This window comes from Aquarana catesbeiana, linkage group LG06 (genome assembly GCF_042186555.1).
Source record: "Aquarana catesbeiana isolate 2022-GZ linkage group LG06, ASM4218655v1, whole genome shotgun sequence".
Classification (NCBI taxonomy): Eukaryota; Metazoa; Chordata; class Amphibia; order Anura; family Ranidae; genus Aquarana; species Aquarana catesbeiana.
The window spans coordinates 368,668,800-368,692,549 of record NC_133329.1 but is presented as its reverse complement, the minus strand read 5'-3'; the positions used below and the strand labels follow the sequence as shown (position 1 = coordinate 368,692,549).

General features: G+C 43.5%; 1 long non-coding RNA gene across 1 annotated transcript; it reads right to left on the bottom strand.

Moving 5' to 3' along the window:
- Positions 1-20,941: 20,941 nt before the first annotated feature.
- Positions 20,942-23,176, bottom strand: LOC141147802 (uncharacterized). Its single transcript, XR_012245148.1, has 4 exons — positions 22,757-23,176; positions 22,514-22,640; positions 22,258-22,391; positions 20,942-21,029 (listed from the first exon to the last, which is right to left on the bottom strand). It is a non-coding gene; the product is annotated as an uncharacterized lncRNA (long non-coding RNA).
- Between the last annotated feature and the right edge of the window lie 574 nt (positions 23,177-23,750).

Genomic DNA, 23,750 nt, shown 5'->3' with positions numbered 1-23,750 from the left:
GGAACAAGAAGCCCTTTTTTCTTGTAAGCTTTATGGATAAGCCTTACGATCCAAGTAGCCAAGGTCCAGTAGAAACCTGATTTATATTGGTTCTTTCCTGCTGGAATGATGACTATATTTTCATCCAATTTGAAAGAAGCTGTAGCTGACAGACATAAAGAGAGGTTTTTACCCACATCTAGTGGATGGATATGATCTCTCTGTTCTGGAGAATAAAATGTAGGTTGGGAAATTTCCTAATTCATGTGAAACCGGATGGGACTTTTGTCAGAAAGGATAATATTTGAAGGAAAGAAACTGAAAATAGACAAGAAAAAACCTCTCTGCAGCCCAAAAGTATGATTTTGGAAACCCTTCCACCAGACAAGACAGCAACTAAAATATTGCTTTCAAAGTCAAGTTCCACAGAGAACAGATGAGCAGATTAAAGGATAAATTGGGTAATGTATCCAAGACTAGAGACAGGTCCCATGGCTTTTTTAGGTTGTCTAAGTTTCAACATAGCCTTCATGAATTGTGCAATCAGCTCATTTATTGCCCACCGTTTTCCTGTAAATGCTAAAATAGCTTAGACTTGAGCCTTCAGAGTGCTTAAATTAGGACTTTCTCTAAGCCTGACTGTAGGAAGCCCAGGTTTCAATGGGTTTGGACAGATTGGATATGAATGCACGACAAGACCCTGGGATATAATGTCGGAATGCAGAAAAAACAAATTGGCTTCTCCTGGCTCAGTTCGAGTAGCACAGGGAGCTGTAGTCTTTGAGAACATAGAGCTATAATCTCAATAACTGTGATTAGTTCAAACTGCCATCTCTGCAGAAATCAGAGGTATCAGAAGGAAGGCATTGGTCAGATTATAAGACCATGAAGCCATCAGAGCATGTTCTGCTACTGTCTGACAACTGGGTCAATTACAGGAAAATAGTGGGAGTTTGTGGTTGCATGATGATGCATACAAGTCCACTACTTGATGCCCCCATTTTTAAATCAAGAACAGGCCACTTTTTGCTATCCAGGAAGTCCTGGGAAAGACGGTCTGCTTACTATTTCTGAACGTGAGGTATATATAGTGCAGCTAGATTTTTGAGATGCCTCTGGGCCCAAATCATGATCCACTCCACTACCTAAAACAATGTAAAACTCTGTGTGCCTCCCTGTTTTTTACATAAAAAGCTGCAATTTTGTTGTCTGCCTGCAGCCAGTGGTGTACTAAGTGGGGGCGCGACTGAAGCGGATTTAAGCAGCGCAGCGGCACGGCGCGGCAGGTAAGAACACAGTACACACATGGAGAGCCTGTAGTGGCTTTGCAAATGGGGGGGTGTTCGCCGCACCCGAGTGACACCCATCGGCGCACCCAGGACCCGCAACAATCCCCTTCTCTCGTGGCCGCGCCGTGGCTCTGATCTGTCTCGGCTGTCTCACACAGCCGAGCAGATTGAAGCCGCCGGCCCCTCCTCCGTGTAGTCTACACGTGCTGTGCATCATGTATCGCGCTGATCATCTGAGCCGAGGCCAGAGGTACATTATGGGTCTGAAGGGGGGGTCTGCACTGTAGGGGGGGTCTGTATTGTAGGGGGGTCTGTAATGTGGGGGGGGGTCTGCACTGTAGGGGTGTCTGTATTGTAGGGGGTTCTGCACTGTAGGGGGTCTGTATTGTAGGGGGGGTCTGCACTGTAGGGGGGTATGTATTGTAGGGGGGTCTGCACTGTAGGAGGGTCTATATTGTAGGGGGGGTCTGTATTGTAGGGGGGTCTGCACTGTAGGGGGGTCTGCACTGTAGGGTGGATCTGTATTGTAGGGGGGGGTCTGCACTGTAGGGGAGGTCTGTATTGTAGGGGAGTTTCTGTACTGTAGGGGGGTCTGTATTGTAGGGGGGTTGTATTGTAGTGGGGTCTGTACTGTAGGGGGGGTCTGTAATGAATGGGGGGTGTCTGCATGGTAGGGGGGTCTGCACTGTAGGGGGGTCTGTGTAACATGCAGGGGGTCCAGAGCTGTTGGGGGGTGTCTGTGTAACATACAGGCATCCAGAGATGTGGGGGGCTGTGTAATGTAAAGGGGTCCAGAGGTGCAGGGTGCTGTGTAATGTAAAGGGGTCCCGAGGTGCAGGGTGCTGTGTAAAGTAAAGGGGTCTAGAGGTACAAGGGCTGTGTAATGTAAAGAGGTCCAGAGGTGCTGTGTAATGTACGCAGTAGTGACAAAGAGATATTTAAGGATGCAGAGGTATGCAGGGGGCACAGTGGGGTGTTTTTACATTTTAAGTTGGGGGGGTGCCAGATATAGGATCCGCCCCGGATGCCAATACACTAGGTACGCCCCTGTCTGCAGCCTCACTGATGTCTCTTGCAGGGACTGATGCTCACATAGCACAGAATATGGTTATTGAAAACCAGCTTTTGGGAATGAAACGGTCAGAAAACCTGCACCATCTTCCCTTGACAATATTCTTCCCAACCCTTATGACAGGCATCCACCTTATTTTGTTGTCCTTGATGTCATGTGTGGGTAATGTGGCTTTAAAAGGTTTGATTGAATAGTTCACCACCAAAAACTAGCTTTTATCCTGTTGATAATTCTGATCTTGTGGTGCAAAGGGGTCGATGTCCTTTGACATAAAAATTTAACTTGAAACATCCTTGTGTGTCATTGTGCATATTGTACCATGTGCATAATTGTTGCAATCAATGTTCCCGTAATTTGCAATCACTGAGATCCTGTCAGATGAGAAGCAGATAAGGTTGTGTACATTCTGTCACTGATAACTGGAATTTTGAGAGATATTATTGCTTGTAATGTGTTGAATGTCACTTCTAGCCTAGGTAGATCAAGGATTGAGATGGATGCAAGTGGCTTTTGTTGTAATTAATCAACCAGCCAAAGTCTGTAAAGCCAGGTACACACTATCAGTTTGCTACCATTAAACCCAGTGGGCTGAATGAAAAAAAACTGTAGGGCTCGAAAGGATTTCCTGTACTAACAATCTGATGTTAGTACAGCAATCTCCCCTCTAAACTATTGTGTTCTGCCATATTCGGCCCATGTGTATGGCCCTTAAGGTCTGAAGCACTATCTTCTGATGACTGATGCAAGTCTTTCTCTTGATTTACTATCAACATGTCCTCCAAGTGGTGATAAATTTGTACATTTTTCCCCTAGGTGAGCAATAATTATGAAAAAATAACTTTAAGAATGTCCGTGGTGCCATGGACAAGCCAAAAGAGAGACATATAATATTGTAGATATTTATTTGCATTTAGTATTCATGCATTTTAGAATATATCTGCCCAAACCTGCTGGAATGCTGAGAGCCTGGCTCTCAGACCTGACATGGCTGGGTGGGCAAATCCCTAAAAAGACCTGACTGATGAAGAAGTGGACTTGCTATTTTTTAAGAATTAAAACTGAGTACTCTTCCATTTTTATGAAAGTTTGGCTAGGGCTTATATGATCTAGCTTCTCTAGACTAGTGGTCTCCAAACTGCAGCCCAAGAGCCTAATGTGGCTTATTGCTTGCCAATATCCAGCCCTTGGGGTAATATTCCTCCCACTGACACCAATGATGGGGCACTTTTTCTCCCACTGACACCAACTATGGAGCATTCTTTCTTCCACTAAAAATAAAAATGGGGCACTATTTCTTCTAGGGATATGAGGCACTATTCCTCAAGCTGACACCAGTAATTTGAACTCTTCCTCCCACAGACACCAGTTTTGGGGCCCTATTTTTTCCCATTGATACAACCAATGGGGCACTATTTCTCCCACTAATACCAATGATGGGGCATTGGTTATATCCACTGACTTCTGGCCATTTTCTACTCCCCACTGGGCAAAGTGTGGCCCCCCTAAAGTCTGAAGGACAGTAAACTGGCCCTTTGGAAAGATTGGAGACCTCTGCTATATCGATCCTGCTTAGAACATCTGGCTTACACTTTTCTTTGCCTGAGGTTTGTTCGGTCTTGCAGGAAAAGTCCATATTTGACAAGTTTGACATAATGCTTTCCCTGGTAATGCTTTGCTATTGCAAGACATGCTGCAGTTCCTGCATGATCTATGATGGGAGTGGGATATAAAATAATATCTGTGGTGCCAAAAAGGAGAATGAGATCTACAGCGATGACTTTGGGAAAGTCTGGACTTAGAATGACCCCTCCTGTCATGTTTGTCAATGGAACGAGATAAGCAGTGATCCAAACCATAAGGGCTAAGACGAAAAGAGAAATAAAAGGGGCATTAGGGAGATCTAAAAGAGAAAAACTTTAAAACTTATCTCCTAGCTTATTTGAGAATGTTTTTTTAACTGGAGTGACTGATCCAGGGAAAAACCCTTCAGAAAGCTTCAGTCGGCTAACTGCAAAGGAAAGAGTTGTAAGAAACGGTAAAATCAGTAAAGATGGTAAAAGGGAAGCACAATGTACGAACCAATAGGGCATCAAACAGGACAAAGACACAAAATAGTCTTTGCCCCGCGAGCTAAGCTGCTGGCAAACATTTGGCCATTTAATATACATGCAGAAGAACATCCCTCAGATGTGCAATAAAAAGTTGGGGAGCATGCCTGCCCAAGCATGGATGGCAGCATACCCTGGAAGCATAGGTGTGCGCAGCCTACTGCATTAGGCAGGGCCGTCTTTAATATTGATTGGACCCTGGGCAAAAATTTTCTTGGGGCCCCCCCCATGCAATTTCACTCTCCACCTGCTCTGAGACATACAATAAATAGCAGCTAGACTTAAACTCAGTTTACTGTATCAGATCAGGCAGAAATTGGGATTGGTTGCCAGCGGTTACAGCATATCATTACTGCTTACTGACTGGTTGCTAGAGGTTACAGCACACATTACGGCTCACTGATTAGTTGCTAGAGGTTACAGCAAATGATTTCTGCTTGTTAATTGGTTGCTAGAGATTACTGTACAGTATTACTGCTCACTGATTGGTTGCTAGACCTTACAACACATCATCTCCTCACTACAGGGGTGCATAATATATGCATATGAATGCCACCTTTATTTACATATCAATGCCGTTGGCCGCAGCTATTTACTTATGAATGCCGCCTCTATTTACATATAAATGCTGGTATTTGCATGTAAACACAGGGTCTGCAGGTGAGTCATCTGTACACAACAATAGGGCAGAGCTGGGCAGCATTAGTACCAGCACTTCACATTGGATATCAGGACATAGCACGGGACTAAAACTTTAAGGGACAAGGGAATTTAAACTGGGATAGTTGGCAAGTATGAGGCAGCTGCTTTGGGCCCCACAACAATGATAGGGCCCAGGGCAGCTGCCCCTTTTGCCCTGCCTTAAAGACGGCCCTGGCTTTAGGGTGTGCACCGCAAAGCTCCAACACATATGCGTTTGACATATTTACCGGCCTCTTCCCCGCTCTCTATCCTGAAACAATGGGAGCAAGGGAGCACATGGGAGACCCGGGCAACAGAAGGAAGAGGATCAGGGAAATGAGGGATGGTGGGGGTGGCATATATTAGTACCAATCCCCTATATTTTCCTCCTGTGGCAGCTGAATATTGACAAAAGGGAGAGGAGAAGCCTACTTTCAGCTGCTGCAGGAGGAAAATACATCTTGGTTCCACTAAATTCCACCCACGCCACCTCTCCTGTCGAGGTTCTGAGGGTCGGCAAGGAAGGGTTGTGGTTTACCTGTCACCTGCCCACCATTGACAGGTTGCCAACCCCAGGATTAGGGTGTGCCCAGGCACACCTGGCACACCCCTTGCGCACGCCTATGCCTGGAAGAACAGGAAGACCTTGTCTGCTCAGACACTGTGAATGCCCAGAATTAGATAGAATGCATGCTATGCAATCCAAGGAAAAAGCTAGATAGAAAAAAGTGTAAAGCCTCATACACACGATCGGATTGTTGGCCAACAAAACCGTGGACTTTTGTCCGAAGGGCGTTGGCCCAAACTTGTCTTGCATACACATGGCCACACAATTGTTGGCCAACAATTACGAACGTAGTGATGTACTACGTTGTTTTTCAGCTCTTTAGCGCCACCCTTTGGGCTCCTTCTGCTAATTTCGTGTTAGTAGAAGTTTGGTGAGTGTTGATTCGTGCTTTTCATTTTGCACTTTTCATTTCGCGCTTTTCAGTTTGTTTCTGAGCGGCCGCTCATCAACCAGCCATGTTACGGAATCGGAGATGATAACGTGTTATTTATTATTGGTCTTGGAGTTATTGCTTTGACATTATTTTTTTGGCTGAATAATGATTTGATTTGATATATTTTCTATATTTTGGATGCATAGAAAGCACTTTTTGGTTAAGTTCTATTGACAGATAGCATGTCTAATTTTATTTGTTTTCTTTTTTTAATGCACAATAAAAAAATTGTGGAGAATAATACTTGGCTGTGGGTTTTACTTCAAATGACAGTTTGGGAGTAGGCAGTTACATTTTAAAAAATACAATGTCAAATTGACAAGGGACACCAACATAGTTGTATCTTTGATCTTAAAAACTACGGGATAATGGTGTTGTGGTAACTTGCACAAATAAAAAAAAAAAAACATAATAATATTATTCTTGATATCACTAGAAAAAAAAAAAGCCTTTGAAAATGTGTTTGCAATAACTCCATCAGTATCACCAGCAAAGCAGCTTCATTATTATCACATTAAAGAAGAAGAGAATGGTGTGCTGCATTTGGAGATTTCATCATTTGCCACATCATAAATGTTAATTCTCCATTACGAACGCTAGTTTACAAGACCGACCGCTTCTGCTTCCGAGCATGCGTGTTTGTACTTTGGACTTGTGTCCGATGGACTTGTGTACACACAATCGGAAAGTCCGACAACATACATTTGTTGGCGGAAAATTTGAAAACACGCTAGCCAACATTTGTTGGAGGAAAGTCCGACAACAATTGTCCGATGGAACGTACACACGGTCGGATTGTCCGCCAACAGCCTGACATCCAACATTTCCCGTCGGAAAGTCCGATCGTGTGTACGGGGCTTAAGGTTAGGTCGCTCTTAGCTATTTGAATGGGCAAAGTAATAGAGTCTTTTTTGAACCCCATATTCTCTTTGTTACGGCAACTCAGGCTTTTGGTCCTCCAACTCAGAATATTTAAAAAACCCAAATACACAAATTTCTTTTGCCGCTCTGTCTTATAATATTACGTTTACCAAACAGACAGAATTGGGCATTAATCAGCTGCAGAGTTTGGACTAGATAGCTGTTCATTATATCCAGCATAGCTACAGGGGATAGCAGTGTGTAGATCTGAACAATATACTGTATTGTAGCAGGCGGCAGTGAAAGGTAGATATTAATTTGACAAGTGAACTCATTGTATTGACATTTCCCCACTTGGTAAGGGAGAGATATTCTAATAAATAGTGCTTTTGTTATTTGTACTTTGGCATAATTAAGGAGTCAGTCAAGGCATGGGGAGAGGAATGCTGAACATGCGATTTTGGATTCAGTTCACTTCTTTGGAAATGGGATTCATTTAAAATGCACAGACTGTATTTGATATACTTATTATAATACTTATTATGACTTTTACGTTGTGGCCATCTAGTGGAAGAATTTTGAAATGCACAAAGTGCCTCAATGTAGTGATGTGTGAACACAGCTGACTCAGAGATTTGTTGAAGGAACATTATTAAATAGTCACTAACTAAAGTAATAGTGTTTCCATTTTAAGATACCAAAGGGACAACGGGGATGAAAATTAATGAATGATATTAAAAAGATAACGTGTATATAAGGTTCATTGAGAACATAACACAAAAGCAAATTCATGGTTCCATTAGAGTCTAATGCCGCGTACACACGAGCGGACTTTACGGCAGACTTTGCCCGGCGGACGGGATTTGGTCGGACAATTCGATCGTGTGTGGGCTCCAGCGGACTTTGTTTTCTCAAAAGTTGGACGGACTTAGATTTGAAACATGTTTTAAATTAATCCGTTGAAATCGAGTCCGGTCGAAAAGTCCGCTCGTCTGTATGCTAGTTCGACGGACAAAAATCCACGCTAGGGCAGCTATTGGCTACTGGCTATGAACTTCCTTGTTTTAGTCCGGTCATACGTCATCACGTACGAATTCGACGGACTTTGGTGGATTGTGTGTAGGCAAGTCCGTTCATTCAGAAAGTCCGTCGTAAAGTACGTCGAAAAGTCCGCCGGGCAAAGTCTGCCGTAAAGTCCGCTCGTGTGTACGCGGCATTAGACGAGTTGTCTTTACATTTGTTCAAAATCTGTTTTGAGGTTTTAAAAGTTTAGGGAGAAAGATGACAATGCAAGCATGACAAGTAAGGGTAAAGAAGTCTTTAAGTCAAAATCATTACATTAAGTATTAATAAAGTGCATTAATCACTGACTCAAAATGCTGTATTAGTATTGCTGAATTATTATTTTTTACTTGGAATATGTGTGCATATCCTGATCCCATCGCTGTAGCTGGGCTACAGGGATGGGCTCAGGAAGCATCAACTTCCTGACAATCGCAAAAGTGAAAGGACACCCTTTAGACAGGCATGTTCCAGGGAGAGAGCCGGCCACTGAATGATGTAGACATTAGATATGTAGTCTGCCCATCAGTTGTTTGGTTACATTCACAGGCCTCCTTCTGAAACAGTAATCGAGCAATTGATCAGCAAAGCACAGCTAACGTCTGCACCATCCAGCAGCCAACAGGGAGGAACATGTTTGTGTAAAGGGATATCTGGGATGTGTTCTTTCACTCAGGCTCATCGTTCTTCATCATTTACACTCTCTGGTCTCAGTACACCTGAATGTGTGACTAGAAAAGGAAATTTTGAGACAGTAGAATGTATGGCAGACACATGCATAAAGGAAATGAATACAGAGGGGGATCCGTGGAACAATTCTAAAGTATTTATGGTGGCTAAATATACACAGGGTTTTAAACAAACAGGATGAGAACAACTAAGAAATGAAACCTAAAGCATATGGGCCAGTTCACACCAAAGAAACGCAGTCCGGATGTGTGTTCCGGTGCGTTTTTGATGGGTTTTTGGTGCATTTTTGGTGCAATCCAGTGCATTTTTTTCCCTCCTCTTTTTTCTTAACTTCAGAAAAGGACAGTATGCTTTTTGATGCCTTCCAGTGCATTTTTTATGTGTTTTACCGCGTTCCAGTACTGTACAGTGCAGAAAAAAATGCAGCATGTTCTACTTTTTTTCTCGAACTTTTATGCACTAGAACTGCAAGCACTGGTGTGAACTATGCCATTGAAAACCATACAATCTACTTTCATGCGTCTTTGATGCTAAAAAAAAATGCATTGGACTGCATGTTGCGTGAACTGGCCCTATACGTATGTATTTTTTATTATATTTTTTTTACTTTACTTACACTTTAAAAATTATGGCAAAAAATGAGAACCCTTATGGGGTATAATTTCCAAAAAAAATATTTTTGAGAGTGTTCCTATTCTCCTGGAGAAGGACCTGGACAGTCATGGCTATCACTGTATGTAGTGTGGACTACTAAAGTAATTTACATCAGTGGTTCTTAACCTCGGTCCTCAAGTACCCCCAACAGGCCATGTTTTGGGAATTTCTCTTAATTAAAATAGCGGTCTAAAATACCAAGCCATTGACTCTGATTTAAAGCAACTGTGCAAGATAAAGGAAAACCTGAAAACATGGCCTGTTGGGGGTATTTGAGGACTGAGGTTGAGAACCACTGCTTTACACCATCCTCAGTACCCATCACATATCAGATATGGAGCCAAGCTGGACCAATGTAAGTTTGCAAAAAAAGATCATTCCAGCTTTAATGCTAACCTTCAGGATAATCAATAAATCTAAATACATTCATTATGTGTATTCTTACTGGACTCTTAATGTGCTTTCTGTCTTTCTTCCAGATCTATGCAGTAATCCAGTGTGCAGCTTTCCCTCTGTGTAGGAGCTTCCTGTAGTAAAGACCGCTCACTGCTGCTCTCTCCTTGTGCAGGGTGACTGGTCTTGTCTCCGCCCTCTTCTGTAGTTTCCTACAGGCAGCCTGTAGCCATAGCTCCTAACTGTCCCTGATTTCAAGGGACTGTCCGTGATTTGGAACAAAGTCCCTCTGTCCCTCTTTCCTCCTCATTTGTCCCTTATTTTGGTCTGATCTATATAGTTGTATATAAAATGCCCTATTTATCTTTCAAAAAGTGTTTTCCAGCACTAAACCTTTCATCCAAATTCTAAATTGCTGCATTTGTAAATTCCAAAAGCCAATATAAAGGAATAGTAGTGGTTAAAAAAAAGCACTTGTGGGTTTAACTACTCTGTTTTTTTTTTATATAATTCTCCTTTAAGAGGGCGTGGCAGGGGGTGAGTTCTATGTCTACATACTTTTGCTTATAGGTATCCCTTGTCCCCATCTCAAAAAGGTTGGGAGGTACACTATATGGCCAAAAGTATTGGTACGTCTGCTATTACACACACAGGAACTTTAATGGCATCCCAGTCTTATGCCCCGTACACACGAGCGGACTTTCCGTCAGAAAAATCTTGGATGGTTTTTCCTACGGGATTCCGCTCGAGCTTGGCTTGTTTACACACGGTCACACAAAAGTTCGCTGAACTTTCGACCGTCAAGAACGCGGTGATGTACAATACTACGACGAGCCGAGAAAATGAAGTTCAATGCTTCTGAGTATGCGTCGAATTGTTTCTGAACATGCGTAGGAATTTTGCGCGTCAGAATTCCTACAGACGATCGGAATTTCAGATCGGAACTTTTTCCGACCGAAAAATTGAGAACATGCTCCCAATCTTTTGCTGGCTGGAATTCGGCCAGCAAAAGTCTGATGGAGCATACACACGGTCGCATTTTCGGACCAAAAGCTCTCATCGTGTTTTTTGCTGTCCGAATTTCCGATCGTGTTTACGCAGCATAAGTCCGTAGGGTTCAATATTGAGTTGGCCCACCCTTTTCAGCTATAACAGCTTCAACTCAGGTTGGGGCTCAGGACTCTATGCAGGCCAGTCAAGTTCCTCCACCCCAAACTCGCTCATCCATGTCTTTATGGACCTTGCTTTGTGCACTGGTCCAAATCATTTGGTAGAGGGGGGATTATGGTGTGGGGTTGTTTTTCAGGGGTTTGGCTTGGCCCCTTAGTTCCAGTGAAGGGAACTCTTAAGGCCTCAACATACCAAGACATTTTGAACAATTTCATGCTCCTGACTTTGTGGGAACAGTTTGGGGATTGCCCCTTCCTGTTCCAAATGTCTATTCGACAACTTCATGCATATTTATATTTATACTTTTTAGAAACCACTCAAGATTTTTTGTTGGCCACCATTTGCTATTGGTGCAGATGAGCCACCGGTGTTTGGAGAGTCTTTCTCAGGCTGCGGGACCAAGTTGGCAGGCCCGCTTATGCCATACCCTGCCACAGCTCCCAGACAAGACACCCTTAGGGGAGCCTCCAGCTCCCAAGATCGCATCTCCACATGCTGGTTGTGAGTACTACCCAGAGTATATTTTCCCACACGACATCTTTCCACTTGGTGTACTTTTCCCCTTAAGGCAAATGATTTAGACATTTTTTTATGGTCTTTTTTTTCAGATCAAAGACATTGCAGCTCTTGATGAGTGGATTAAACACACTCCACGAAACGCGTAGAGCCGTAGTACATGCAATGCCTGAAGCGTTTAATTGTATTTTTCATTTGTTTGGACATTTGCAATGCTATCAGCAATTTCAAGCAAATAGGGAGTTCCTTGGTTAATGTAGCATAAGGGTCTACACATAGTGTCATGTTTATTCATGTTCCTATATGTATATATATGAATTTTGCTGTTTTATCATGTATTTCACTGTATGAATTTTTAATCATTTTGATTTACATTAAATATACCGTTTTCTACACCCACCACTGCTTGACTGCATGTCTCATTTATAGTCCCGCCGTGTTCTCCCCTTCTTTGTCAGTGATGATGTCACCACTACTTTTACAAGCTAATAACTAGGCTTGTAAAGCCACTCAGTGCACACAAAGTGGATTTACACCCACTGACAAATGAGGAGGAAAGAGGGACAGAGGGACATTGCTCCAAATCAGGGACAGTCCCTCGAAATCAGGGACAGTTGGGAGCTATGGTGGCCCACTGTGGCTCTTGAGGAGTATATTTAAATGAAAGTGTTTATGCCTGGAGTTTACCTTTAGGAATTTTCTAAAAAATTTCAACCTGTATTGAACGTACTAGAACTGACTTTACCACCAGGAGATTCCTAATGGGAAAAGGGGTAGTAGCAAAAAAAAGAAAGCATCACCTTATTCAATGGCGCTTCTTTTTAATTAAATAATAACAATCTTCGATACAACAAATGTGATTACAAGTTCCTCTACACAAGTCAATGTGTAATTTCTGGTGTGACCCCGTACTCAGAGCGAGCTTCTCACCTTCTGATATTATTCTACCCTTGGAAAAGATTAGAGTCAACACATTAGACTCAGTCTACATAATTCACCAAATAAAGGATGACCTTTGGCCCACATCAAGCTTGCAGCGTCTATTCATGGTAGGTCACGTGACTCGACCATATTCCTTCGCAGAATCTCATTGACCATTCCCTTTCCCATTCATCCTTTGTGCCGTGTCCCAGTCCAGATGGAGGACGATACTTCTGCGGCTCCCTAGAACTTGTCATTGTTCCAAAGCTTCTAAAGGACTTAAATGACTCCATCTGCCGTCCATGCGTGCCAGAGAATGGCGTTTATGTGTTAAATTTTGATGTATTTGTAAATAAATTAAAATAGAATGGCGAACCATTTTCAGACAGATGACTTAAATTTTGTGTAAACAAATGCGCATCAATATTTACTTTACACATAAATTCTGATCCGTTGTGTAATGACACCGTGTTTGGTGATTGTGCGGCCAGACCTGGGAAACGGTTCGAATGTGTCATCCTGATCTGCATTAAAGGGGCAGGCTACCTAAAATACAAGTGTCTTTTAAAAATTCTAAATTCTTCAAAATATGTATGAGAAAATTCCATATCTGTACAAAAAAATGAACTGTGAAGTTTTGTAGAACCCTATGGATGAAGGGTGGCTCAGTGGTCAGCACTTGTGTCCTTAGTTCAGATCTTGGCCAGGACAAATGGAGTTTGCATGTTCTCCCTGTTGCATAGTTTCCAAAGCATACTGGTAAGCTTATTGGCTCCTGTCTAAATTGGCCCTAGTAAATGTTTATAGATTGGCTAAGAACCTGTTTTATCACATTCTGCATGCCAATCCCAAGCCAAGCAAATAGAGAGGGATGAGGTAAGACCTGGCAACCTACCTCATAAAAAATTTACTGAGAAAACTCTATAGAAAAAGGCCCTCGAGCATATCAGACATGGTATACAGATACGTCGTATACAGATATTGACGTCCAGTACATTATATTGTCAAACGTATTGGGACACCTTCCTTTACACACACATGAACTTTAATGCTATCTCAGTCTTAGTCCGTAGGGTTTAGTATTGAGTTGGCCCACCCTTTGCAGCTATAACAGCTTCAACTCTTCTGGGAAGGCTGTCCACAAGGTTTAGGAGTGTGTCTATGGGAATGTTTGACCATTCTTCCAGAAGAGCATCTGTGAGGTCAGGCACTGATGTTGGACGAGAAGGCTTGGCTCACAGTTTCCCCTCTAACCTGATAGAACACCTCTGAGATGAACAAAGGTGTTCTATCGGGTTGCAGGAGTCTGTGCAGGCCAGTGAAGTTCCTCCACCCCAAACTCTCTCGTCCATGTCTTTATGGACCTTGCTTTGTGCACTGGTCCAAATCATTTGGTGGAGGGGGGATTATGGTGTGGGGTTGTTTTTCAGGGGTCGGATTTGGCCCCTTAGTTCCAGTGAAGGGAACTCTTAAGACGTCAGCATACCAAGACATTTTGGACAATTTCATGCTCCCAACTTTGTGGGAACAGTTTGGGGATGGCCCCTTCCTGCTCCAACATGACTGCGCACCAGTGCACAAAGCAAGGTTGTCGGTCTGGGGAGAGGACAGTGTTAAGACTTTCAGATTTATATGCACTGGACTAAAAAATGAAAACTGTACTCCAGCTAATACTTTTTAAGCATTTAGGCTGGGTTCACATATATGCCATGCAGGACACCGCATGTGATTCACACAGATTCGCACTGCATTCCTATTCAAATCACATGTGATGTCTGTGCGATGTGATTTGAGTCATTCATTTGTATGGCTCAAATCGCACCGCATCCGCACAAAAAATGGTAAAGGGCCCTTTTTTTCCCACCCTGGAAACTGATCGCATTGGTGTTCACACATGATCCGATTCTGTCAATTGCACTTTGTTTTGCAAACTGTTTAGGGATATCATTAATTTAACATTGACACCCACTGTGGGTCACATAAACGCAGTGCAATTTCAATGCGGTGCAGGAAACGCACAGGATTCGCTGCGTATCCCGCACCGCATATATGTGAAACGAGTCTTACAGTAAGCACACCTTTTAGTGATAAATGGTTTATCGCATCCCTCTAATGGCAACTTTTGCTGGGCAGCTTGGCCTGTTAAAGGAAGTTGAAAAATAACAGACTTACTGGCTGGATCAGTAGGTGAAAAAGAAAGAAAGAAAAAAGCCTAAACAAAGACAACTAATGCAACCCCTACATCTAAAGCCTCGTACACATGATTGGATTTTTGGCAGGGAATTGTGTGATGACAGACTGCCTAAAATCCAACCCTAATGCCCCGTACACACGGTCGGGCTTTCCGACGGAAAATGTGCGATTGGAGCTTGTTGTCGGAAATTTCGACCATGTGTGGGCTCCATCGGACTTTTTCCATCGGAATTTCTGACACACAAAGTTTGAGAGCAGGCTATAAAATTTTCCGACAACAAAATCCGTTTGCGTAAATTCCGATCGTGTGTACACAAATCCGACGCACAAAGTGCCACGCATGCTCAGAATAAATTACCAGACGAAAGCTATTGGCTACTGCCCCGTTTATAGTCCCGACGTACGTGTTTTACATCACCGCGTTCTTGACGTTCGGAAATTCTGACAACTTTGTGTGACTGTGTGTATGCAAGACAAGTTTGAGCCAACATCCGTCGGAAAAAATCAGATGGATTTTGTTGTCGGAATGTCCGATCAATGTCCGACCGTGTGTACAGGGCATTAGTACGCTCCATCAGACAATTGTTGTCCAACTTTCGGCCAACAAATGTTGGATGGCAGGCAAATGCTGTTGTGGACTGACATCACAATCAGGGCCGTCTTTAATATCGATTGGACCCTGGGCAAACATTTTCTTGGGCCTTCCTGAATCCGCTTATCAACTATTTGCGGGCAGTGCAGGCTCAAGGGGCAGCTGCTTTGGGCCCCACAACAATGACTGGGCTACTAGGGGCAGTTGCCTATTTTGCCCTGCGATAAAGATGGCCCTGATCACAATTGAAATTGAACTGAAATTGCAAGTAGTGCCAGCCCTGGATAGTTGTCTTGTGCTAAACAACAGTATTTCTCCTTCTCTACTCATCTGCACAACATGAAGGAGGGGAGGGGGGTGTTTTGTAGTCCAAGATGAGAACCAAGAGGGCTGATAAGACTTTTTGAGATAATACAGGCAGATAGAACAAAATAGGACAGTTTGAATTCACAAATGTTTTATGCTTTTATTCTAGGAGAGATAAACATGAGACGCTGGATCCGGACCCCCAATGAGGGAAGTCCTTAGAAAGCCAGATGACTTGTGTTTGGCAGTGCGCCACATGAACAGGGGCCCCTCTCGAAAGACAGAGGTCCCCCCCAATTTGAGAAGTCCATATGCATTTGAACCAAAACAGGGCGCCGAAAAGAAAGAGTTCAGAAGGAAGTTCTTTTTACTTAGGAAGTAAAAGGAGATCTCCCCAAAGTGGGGAGAGTCCCCCTTTTAGACATTTGTCCACAGAACAATTATTTTATTGGAAGATTTCCCCTCTCCTTTTGTTCTCGAGACAACTCAAATGCCGCGTACATACGAGCGGAACTTCCGACAGAAAGAGTCCGATGGGAGCTTTTCATCGTATATTCCGACCGTGTGTATGCCCCATCGGACTTTTTCCGTCAAAAATTCAGACGGACTTAGATAGAGAACATGTTCTATATTTTTCCGACGGAACAAATTACTAATCGGAAAAACCGATCGTCTGTATGCCGTTCCGACGCACCAAAAATGACGCATGCTCTGAAGCAAGTACGAGACGGAAGCTATTGGCTACTGAACTTCCATTTTCTAGTCCCGTCGTACGTGTTCTACGTCACCGCGTTCTGGACGGTCGGAATTTGGTGTGACCGTGTGTATGCAAGACAGCTTGAGTGGAATTCCGTCGGAACTCCGTTGGAAAAACCTTCAGAGTTTATTCCGACGGCAAAACCGGTCGTGTGTACAGGGCAAAACATTCAGGATTTCCCTTTACTTTCTGTATTCTGTTTCTTCACTGGCAATGGTCACCTGCACAAACGAAGATGGTGAACCTCCCCAGTGGGTACAGATAGCAATAAAAACCCGACAGGGGTTCTATACATTACCCACTCTATACAAAGTAAGAAAAATGGGGCTTTACATACACTTGGGGTCTTTTTATAAAGCAGTGGACGAACGTCAGAAGCTTTCCTGCAAGCTGAATAAAATGCCCCCATATCTTCTGTAAAAAAACTAAAGTGGTTGTAAAGGTAATTTTCTTGTAAAATAGGAAACATGGAATTGCACATGAACCTCCTCTTCTTGGGTGCCACACCGGCACTCCTGGCTCCTTCTCTCTGTCCAGTGCCCCCATGGGAAGCCACTTCCCAAGGGGGCACTTGTGCATTCCTGCTCCCGGGCCACACTGCGGCATCCATTGACACAGACAGCAGCCCCGCCCCCCCCCCCGCTTCGTCATCACTGTGATTGGCAGCAGCAGGAGCCAACGGCAGGTCCAGTACAAGGGATGGGAGGGGCCACTGCCCTGGGCAGTGTCTTAATCTGTGGTGAGGCAGTGGTGCTGCCTTATCTCAACTGCATCTATTAATCACTCCTCTCCTTCAATGCTCCCTCCCCCCTGTCAGCTTGTTCTCCTTCCCAGCCCGTATTGTGATAAAATGCCCAACCTGGCAGAATGTGCAACCCTTGTCACTTCCTGTGATTTCCTGTGACCTAGAATCAGCATAGCTCCCAACTGTCCCTGATTTTGAGGGACTGTCCCTGATTTGGAGCAATGTCCCTCTGTCCCTCATTCCTCCTCATTTGTGAGGGACAAATTGGTCTGATCTATATAGATGTATATAAAATGCACTTTTTATCTTACAAAAAGTGTTTCCCAGTGCTAAACCTTTCATCCAATTTCTAAATTGCTCCATTTGTAAATTTTAAAAGCCAATAGAAAGGAATAGTAGTGGTAAAAAAAAGTTGCTTGTGGATTCACAGTGGGGACGGAAAGTATTCAGACCCCCTTAAATTTTTCACTCTTTGTTATATTGCTAAAATCATTTAAGTTCATTTTTTTTCCTCATTAATGTACACACAGCACCCCATATTGACAGAAAAGCACAGAATTGTTGACATTTTTGCAGATTTATTAAAAAAGAAAAACTGAAATATCACATGGTCCTACGTATTCAGACCCTTTGCTGTGACACTCATATATTTAACTCCGGTGCTGTCCATTTCTTCTGATCATCCTTGAGATGGTTCTACACCTTCATTTGAGTCCAGCTGTGTTTGATTATACTGATTGGACTTGATTAGGAAAGCCACACACCTGTCTATATAAGACCTTACAGCTCACAGTGCATGTCAGAGCAAATGAGAATCATGAGGTCAAAGGAACTGCCTGAAGAGCTCAGAGACAGAATTGTGGCAAGGCACAGATCTGGCCAAGGTTACAAAAAAATTTCTGCTGCACTTAAGGTTCCTAAGAGCACAGTGGCCTCCATAATCCTTAAATGGAAGACGTTTGGGACGACCAGAACCCTTCCTAGAGCTGGCCGTCTGGCCAAACTGAGCTATCGGGGGAGAAGAGCCTTGGTGAGATAGGTAAAGAAGAACCCAAAGATCACTGTGGCTGAGCTCCAGAGATGCAGTCGGGAGAAGGGAGAAAGTTGTAAAAAGCCAACCATCACTGCAGCCCTCCACCAATCCGGGCTTTATTGCTAAAAAAACACCTGAAGGACTCCAAGATGGTGAAAAATAAGATTCTCTGGTCTGATGAGACCAAGATAGAACTTTTTGGCCTTAATTCTAAGCGGTATGTGTGGAGAAAACCAGGTACTGCTCATCACCTGTCCAATACAGTCCTAACAGTGAAGCATGGTGGTGGCAGCATCATTCTGTGGGGGTGTTTTTCAGCTGCAGGGACAGGACGACTGGTTGCAATTGAGGGAAAGATGAATGCGGCCAAGTACAGAGATATTCTGGACGAAAACCTTCTCCAGAGTGCTCAGGACCTCAGACTGGGCCGAAGGTTTACCTTCCAACAAAACAATGACCCTAAGAACACAGCTAAAATAATGAAGGAGTGGCTTCACAACAACTCTGTGACTGTTCTTGAATGGCCCAGCCAGAGCCCTGACTTAAACCCAAATGAGCATCTCTGGAGAGACCTAAAAATGGCTGTCCACCAATGTTTACCATCCAACCTGACAGAACTGGAGAGGATCTGCAGGGAGGAATGGCAGAGGATCCCCAAATCCAGGTGTGAAAAACTTGTTGCATCTTTCCCAAAAAGACTCATGGCTGTATTAGATCAAAAGGGGGCTTCTACTAAATACTGGGTCTGAATACTTAGGACCATGTGATATTTCAGTTTTTCTTTTTTAATAAATCTGCAAAAATGTCAACAATTCTATGTTTTTCTGTCAATATGGGGTGCTGTGTGTACATTAATGAGGAAAAAAATGAACTTAAATGATTTTAGCAAATGGCTGCAATATAACAAAGAGTGAAAAATGTAAGGGGGTCTGAATACTTTCCGTCCCCACTGTAATTAACCTTTTTTTGGTTATTTCTCCTTTAAAGGGGTGTGACAGGAGGCGTGTCCTATGCCTACATACGTTTGCTAGTAGGTGTCCCTCATTCTTATCTCAAAATGTTGGGGGGTATGGAATCAGCTGTATCTCCAAACCGAGCGCAGCGCGCAGCACGTCATACATCCGTTCAGTGGCTGACATCGGTGCACAGAAGAATTTGCCTGACAAAATACTTGACCAACATGCGCACGCCAGAAATAAACTTTTACTTACGAAATTTACGTTGCTAATAATCTAGTCATCTACTCTGCCAAACAAAGAAAGTAACAGTGCATGCGTGGACTCTACGAAAAAGATGGTGCAGTCAGCGGAATGATTGTCTGCATATTTTTTTTAAATATAAATTCATTGCTGTTTGTGAATGTGATATGCAGACAATCGTTCTGCTGACTGCACCCTCCTTTTCATAGAGTCCACGCCCCTCCCACCCCTTGTACTGGCCCTGCCGTTGGCTCCTGCTGCTGCCAATCACAGTAATTTTTAGCATTGTAAATTTCGTAAGTGTTCATTTATTGCTGCCACGCGCATCAGTCGAGCGTTTTGTCAGGCAAATTCCTCTGTGCACCAACATCAGCCACTGAAGGCACCAGGGGCGGCTCCAGCCAATTTTTTTTGCAGGTGCTATGCAGGTGCTAGGGGTAAAAGAAACAAACAATGCACAGGATGGAGTAAACCATGAATGGCAAGCAATGCTAAACCATTAACAGGTGACAGAACAAGAAATGATACCAAGTCATAGCTGACATATGCTGTGGCCTGTTGGAGACATGATCAAACCAAAGTAGGTGGAAAAAGTGAAGCACTGAATACTTTCTGGATGCACTGTATGTACACGGCACACAAAAAAAAACTATGCCTTCATAAATCACACATACACCTATGTTTATTGGCTGCCAACAAAATTCACAGCAAGACAGCAATATTATTAAACCGCATCAGAGAAACTCAAATATGTACTTGGCACACATGCCATTTTTCATCAACACAGACTAGGCCCTGCATACTAACTTGAGAACCTAAAATTGTTACAGACTTCATAAATCAAAAGTCACAAATTTGGAAGTGAACTACATAGCAAATGTTTAGCTAACTGCTTCAAAACATGTCAAACATGAAACCTGAATTACTGTCCCACAAGGCTCAGACTTCAAACCATTTGCAGAATGCAAAGAGTTAGTTCAGCTTAAAGTGGTGTTCCGGCTGAAATTATACTTTTTAAATAAAAATACCCCTATAATACACAAGCTTAATGTATTCTAGTAAAGTTAGTCTCTAAACTAAGGTCTGTTTTGTTAGTTTATAGCAGTAGTTTGTTATTTTATAAACTTACAGCAGGCCGTGGCCATCTTAAGTGTGGGCATCTGAAGCCAGACTGTATTTCTTCCTGGATCTCATCCTTGTAGATCTCGCACATGCTCAGTGCAGCACAAGCAGTGTAATAGTTTTCAGGTCAGGTTTCCATAGCAACGGCAGTTTCAGAGGAAGTTGCCGCCCCTTCCCAGAAGGCATTGCAAACAGGAAATGATGAGATGGGCCGCGGCCAGGGAGGAGGAAGTGAAAAATGAATACAGCAGATATACAGTAGGTGCTGAGAAAAAAAATGAAAAAATATCCAATTTGTTTACAGTGCACAGTTTAGTGAGGGATGCTGAAGAGTTGTAAAAGTGGGTGGAACTCCACTTTAACCAAAAAACTGCCAATGCAGATAAGGGGTGCATGCAGATATAAAAAAACAAACAATGCTTGTCTAAGGTTACATAATGCCCTTGCATTGTCCACATGTACTCAAAACTGCACAGCTCATGCCTAGACAGTTTTTGCACGTTGAACTAACCCATTAACATAAGCTAACTGCCAGTCTTCAACAGAAAATACTATTATGCTCACATCATTTAGAAAGAAAAGTTTTCATGAGCCTACCTTAAAGGAGAACCTGGGAGTATTTGGTGGTTTTGGATGACAGGAAGAATGTAGTATGTGATGATCTGTAGACAACGGTGGCAAATTGCTGTTGGGAGAATAAAAATGATTCCAAGCACTGGTAAAAACGCAAACAAAGCAGTAATTTACATCATACCCAGGACAAGGGGCATATCTACCGCGAGGCAAACAAGGAGTTTGCCTTGGGTGGCATTTTTCAGGGGGGCAGGGCTGCCCCCTGCCATCTGTGCAAGTGTTTAGAATTAAATCTGGAGCAGCGTCACAGAAAAGCAGGGAAGAAAGCTGTGCCTTCCTGCTAAATTGGGCTACCATGCAGGGGCAGAACTACCAGGGTCACAGGGAGCCCCGCTGCAATAGGCATTATCGGTGGCAGTATCGGTGGCCCTCCTGCAAACCGGGTGCTGACGTGAGGCTCGAGTCCACCCGCACACACCAAGCCTGTCACCATTATGTCCCACACGGCAGCAGTATGACTGCAGGGAAGATGACTCTGCGAGCAACAAGTGAAGCACAAGCACAGGGAACTGCTGGCCCTGCTGAGGAGCGACCTGAGACATGAAATGAAACATGTTCATTCCACTCAAAGCAGACGTTTCAGGTATTTGCCCTCACACTCCATGCCTCTCCCCCCATCTTTCCCTTTCTTACATTTCTCTCCTTTTCCATATCCCCTTCCTATTTCTTCCCCTATCAGGGTGGGGGGAGCACTGTGGCAGGCCAATGAGGGGTTTGAGAGGAGCACTGTAGCAGGCTAGTGGGGGGGAGGGGTGGGGTGTTACTATCCCACAGTCCACCAGAGACCCCAAATAGCCACTTGAGAAGGGGTGGGACAAAATTTAGATAGAGTGTGCCCCAATTTTAGTCTTGCCTAGGGCAGACCTGGCCCCCTCCCCTAATTGGAGTTAGTCCCCATAGAGTCTAAGCTCTCGTGCACATTGCTAAAGAATGATGAGGCTCAGGTATTAGGGGGTTCCACACAAGATTTTTTTTTTTTTAAGGAGAAAACCTTGAGCCTTTAGAACCACTTTAAGAGCAGGCCCAGGACATGACACAGAAAGAACACATTGCAAGAACCTACATTAAAGCGGAAGTAAACCCATCCATAAAACAGTTTCATTTCCGGCACGTGCCGGAAATGTAACACTCCCATTGGTTGTGCTCTCAACCAAACTGTCAAGCCTTCCAATGGCTGGTGTCATAACTGATCACATGTGCAGCATCATGGCAGTTGTAGACTAAACAGAGGCAAAGATGGCAGCTTCCTTGGCTGAAAACGATAGGGGGGGTTTACTTACACTTTAAAGCTGAACTTTGTGGAACTTGTTGCTGGTTCTGGATCAAAAGAGGCAGTGGTGGATGACCTGAAGATGGAATTGGCACCCAGTAGTCGTAGACAGCAGTGGATGAGCAGCAGACTGGCAACCAGAAACTGTTAGAGCAATAAAGAGAGGCAATTCAGAGCACCACCAACATTCCACACAACAGATCGAAAATACTGTTTAAGAGCAGACCCAGGACATGATTCAGAAAGAACACATTGCAGGAACCTACCCCTAAAGCTGAACTTTCTGAAACTTTTTGCTGGTTGGGGATCACAAAAGACAGTGGTGGATGACCTGTAGCTAGAATTGGCACCCAGTAGACAGCAGTGAATGAGCAGCCGACTGGCAACCAGCAACTGTTGAGGCAAGAGAAGTAATTCAGAGCAAAGCTAACATTCCACACAACAGATAGAAAGTACTGTTTAAGAGCAGACCCAGGACATGACTCAGAAAGTACATTGGAGGAACCCACCTTAAAGCAGAACTCTGAAACTTGTTGCTGGTTGGGGATCAAAAGAGGCAGTGGTGGAAGACCTGAAGATGGAATTGGCACCCAGTAATCGTAGACAGCAATGGATGAGCAGCAGACTGACAACCAGCAACTGTTAGAGCAATAAAGAGGTATTTCAGATTACTGCCAACATTCCATACAACAGATCGAAAGAAGTGCTTAACCGCTTTGGGACCACCCCATAGCAGATTTACTGCTACAGGGTGGCCGCTCTGTGCAGAATCACGCATTTATACACATGATTCTGCACTTCCGGGCTTTTACACAGTGGGAGCTAATCAGCAAGACCCGTGGACCGAATGTCCACCGGGACCCATGATCATTCAGTACTCTGACAAAATGAGTAAGTAAACAAGGCAGATTGTCTTCTGTACACACAGAATGACAAAGATCCTGTGTTTATGAAGCAGAATCACTGATCCATGTCTTCCAGTATGAAAAGGACCTTCCCCACAATTGGCAAGCACTCCCTAGGCACACATTTAACTCTTTGATCGCCCCATATGTTAAGCCTTCCCTGCCAGTGTCATTAGTACAATAACAGTGCATATTTTTAGCACTGATCACTGTAATAATGTCACTGGTTCCCAAAAGTGGCAGTGTCCAACATGCTCACTGCAATAGCGCAGTTCCGCTATAAGTCGCTGATCGACACCATTACTAGTAAAAAATAAAAATTGTATATCCGTGTATATATATATATATATTCGTTTGTAGACACTATGGGGTTGATTTACTAAAGGAACAGACTGTGCACTTTGCAAAGTGCATTTGCCCTTAGAAAGTGCAATTGCTTCAAAGCTTAGTACATGAGGTAAAGCTTCACTTTGGAAAGGATACCCAATCACGTGCAAGGGAACAAAAAAAAAAAAAAAAACAGCATTTTTGCTTGCACATGATTGGATGATGGAAGTTATCAAAGCTTCTGCTCATTTACTAAGCTCTGAAGCAAAAG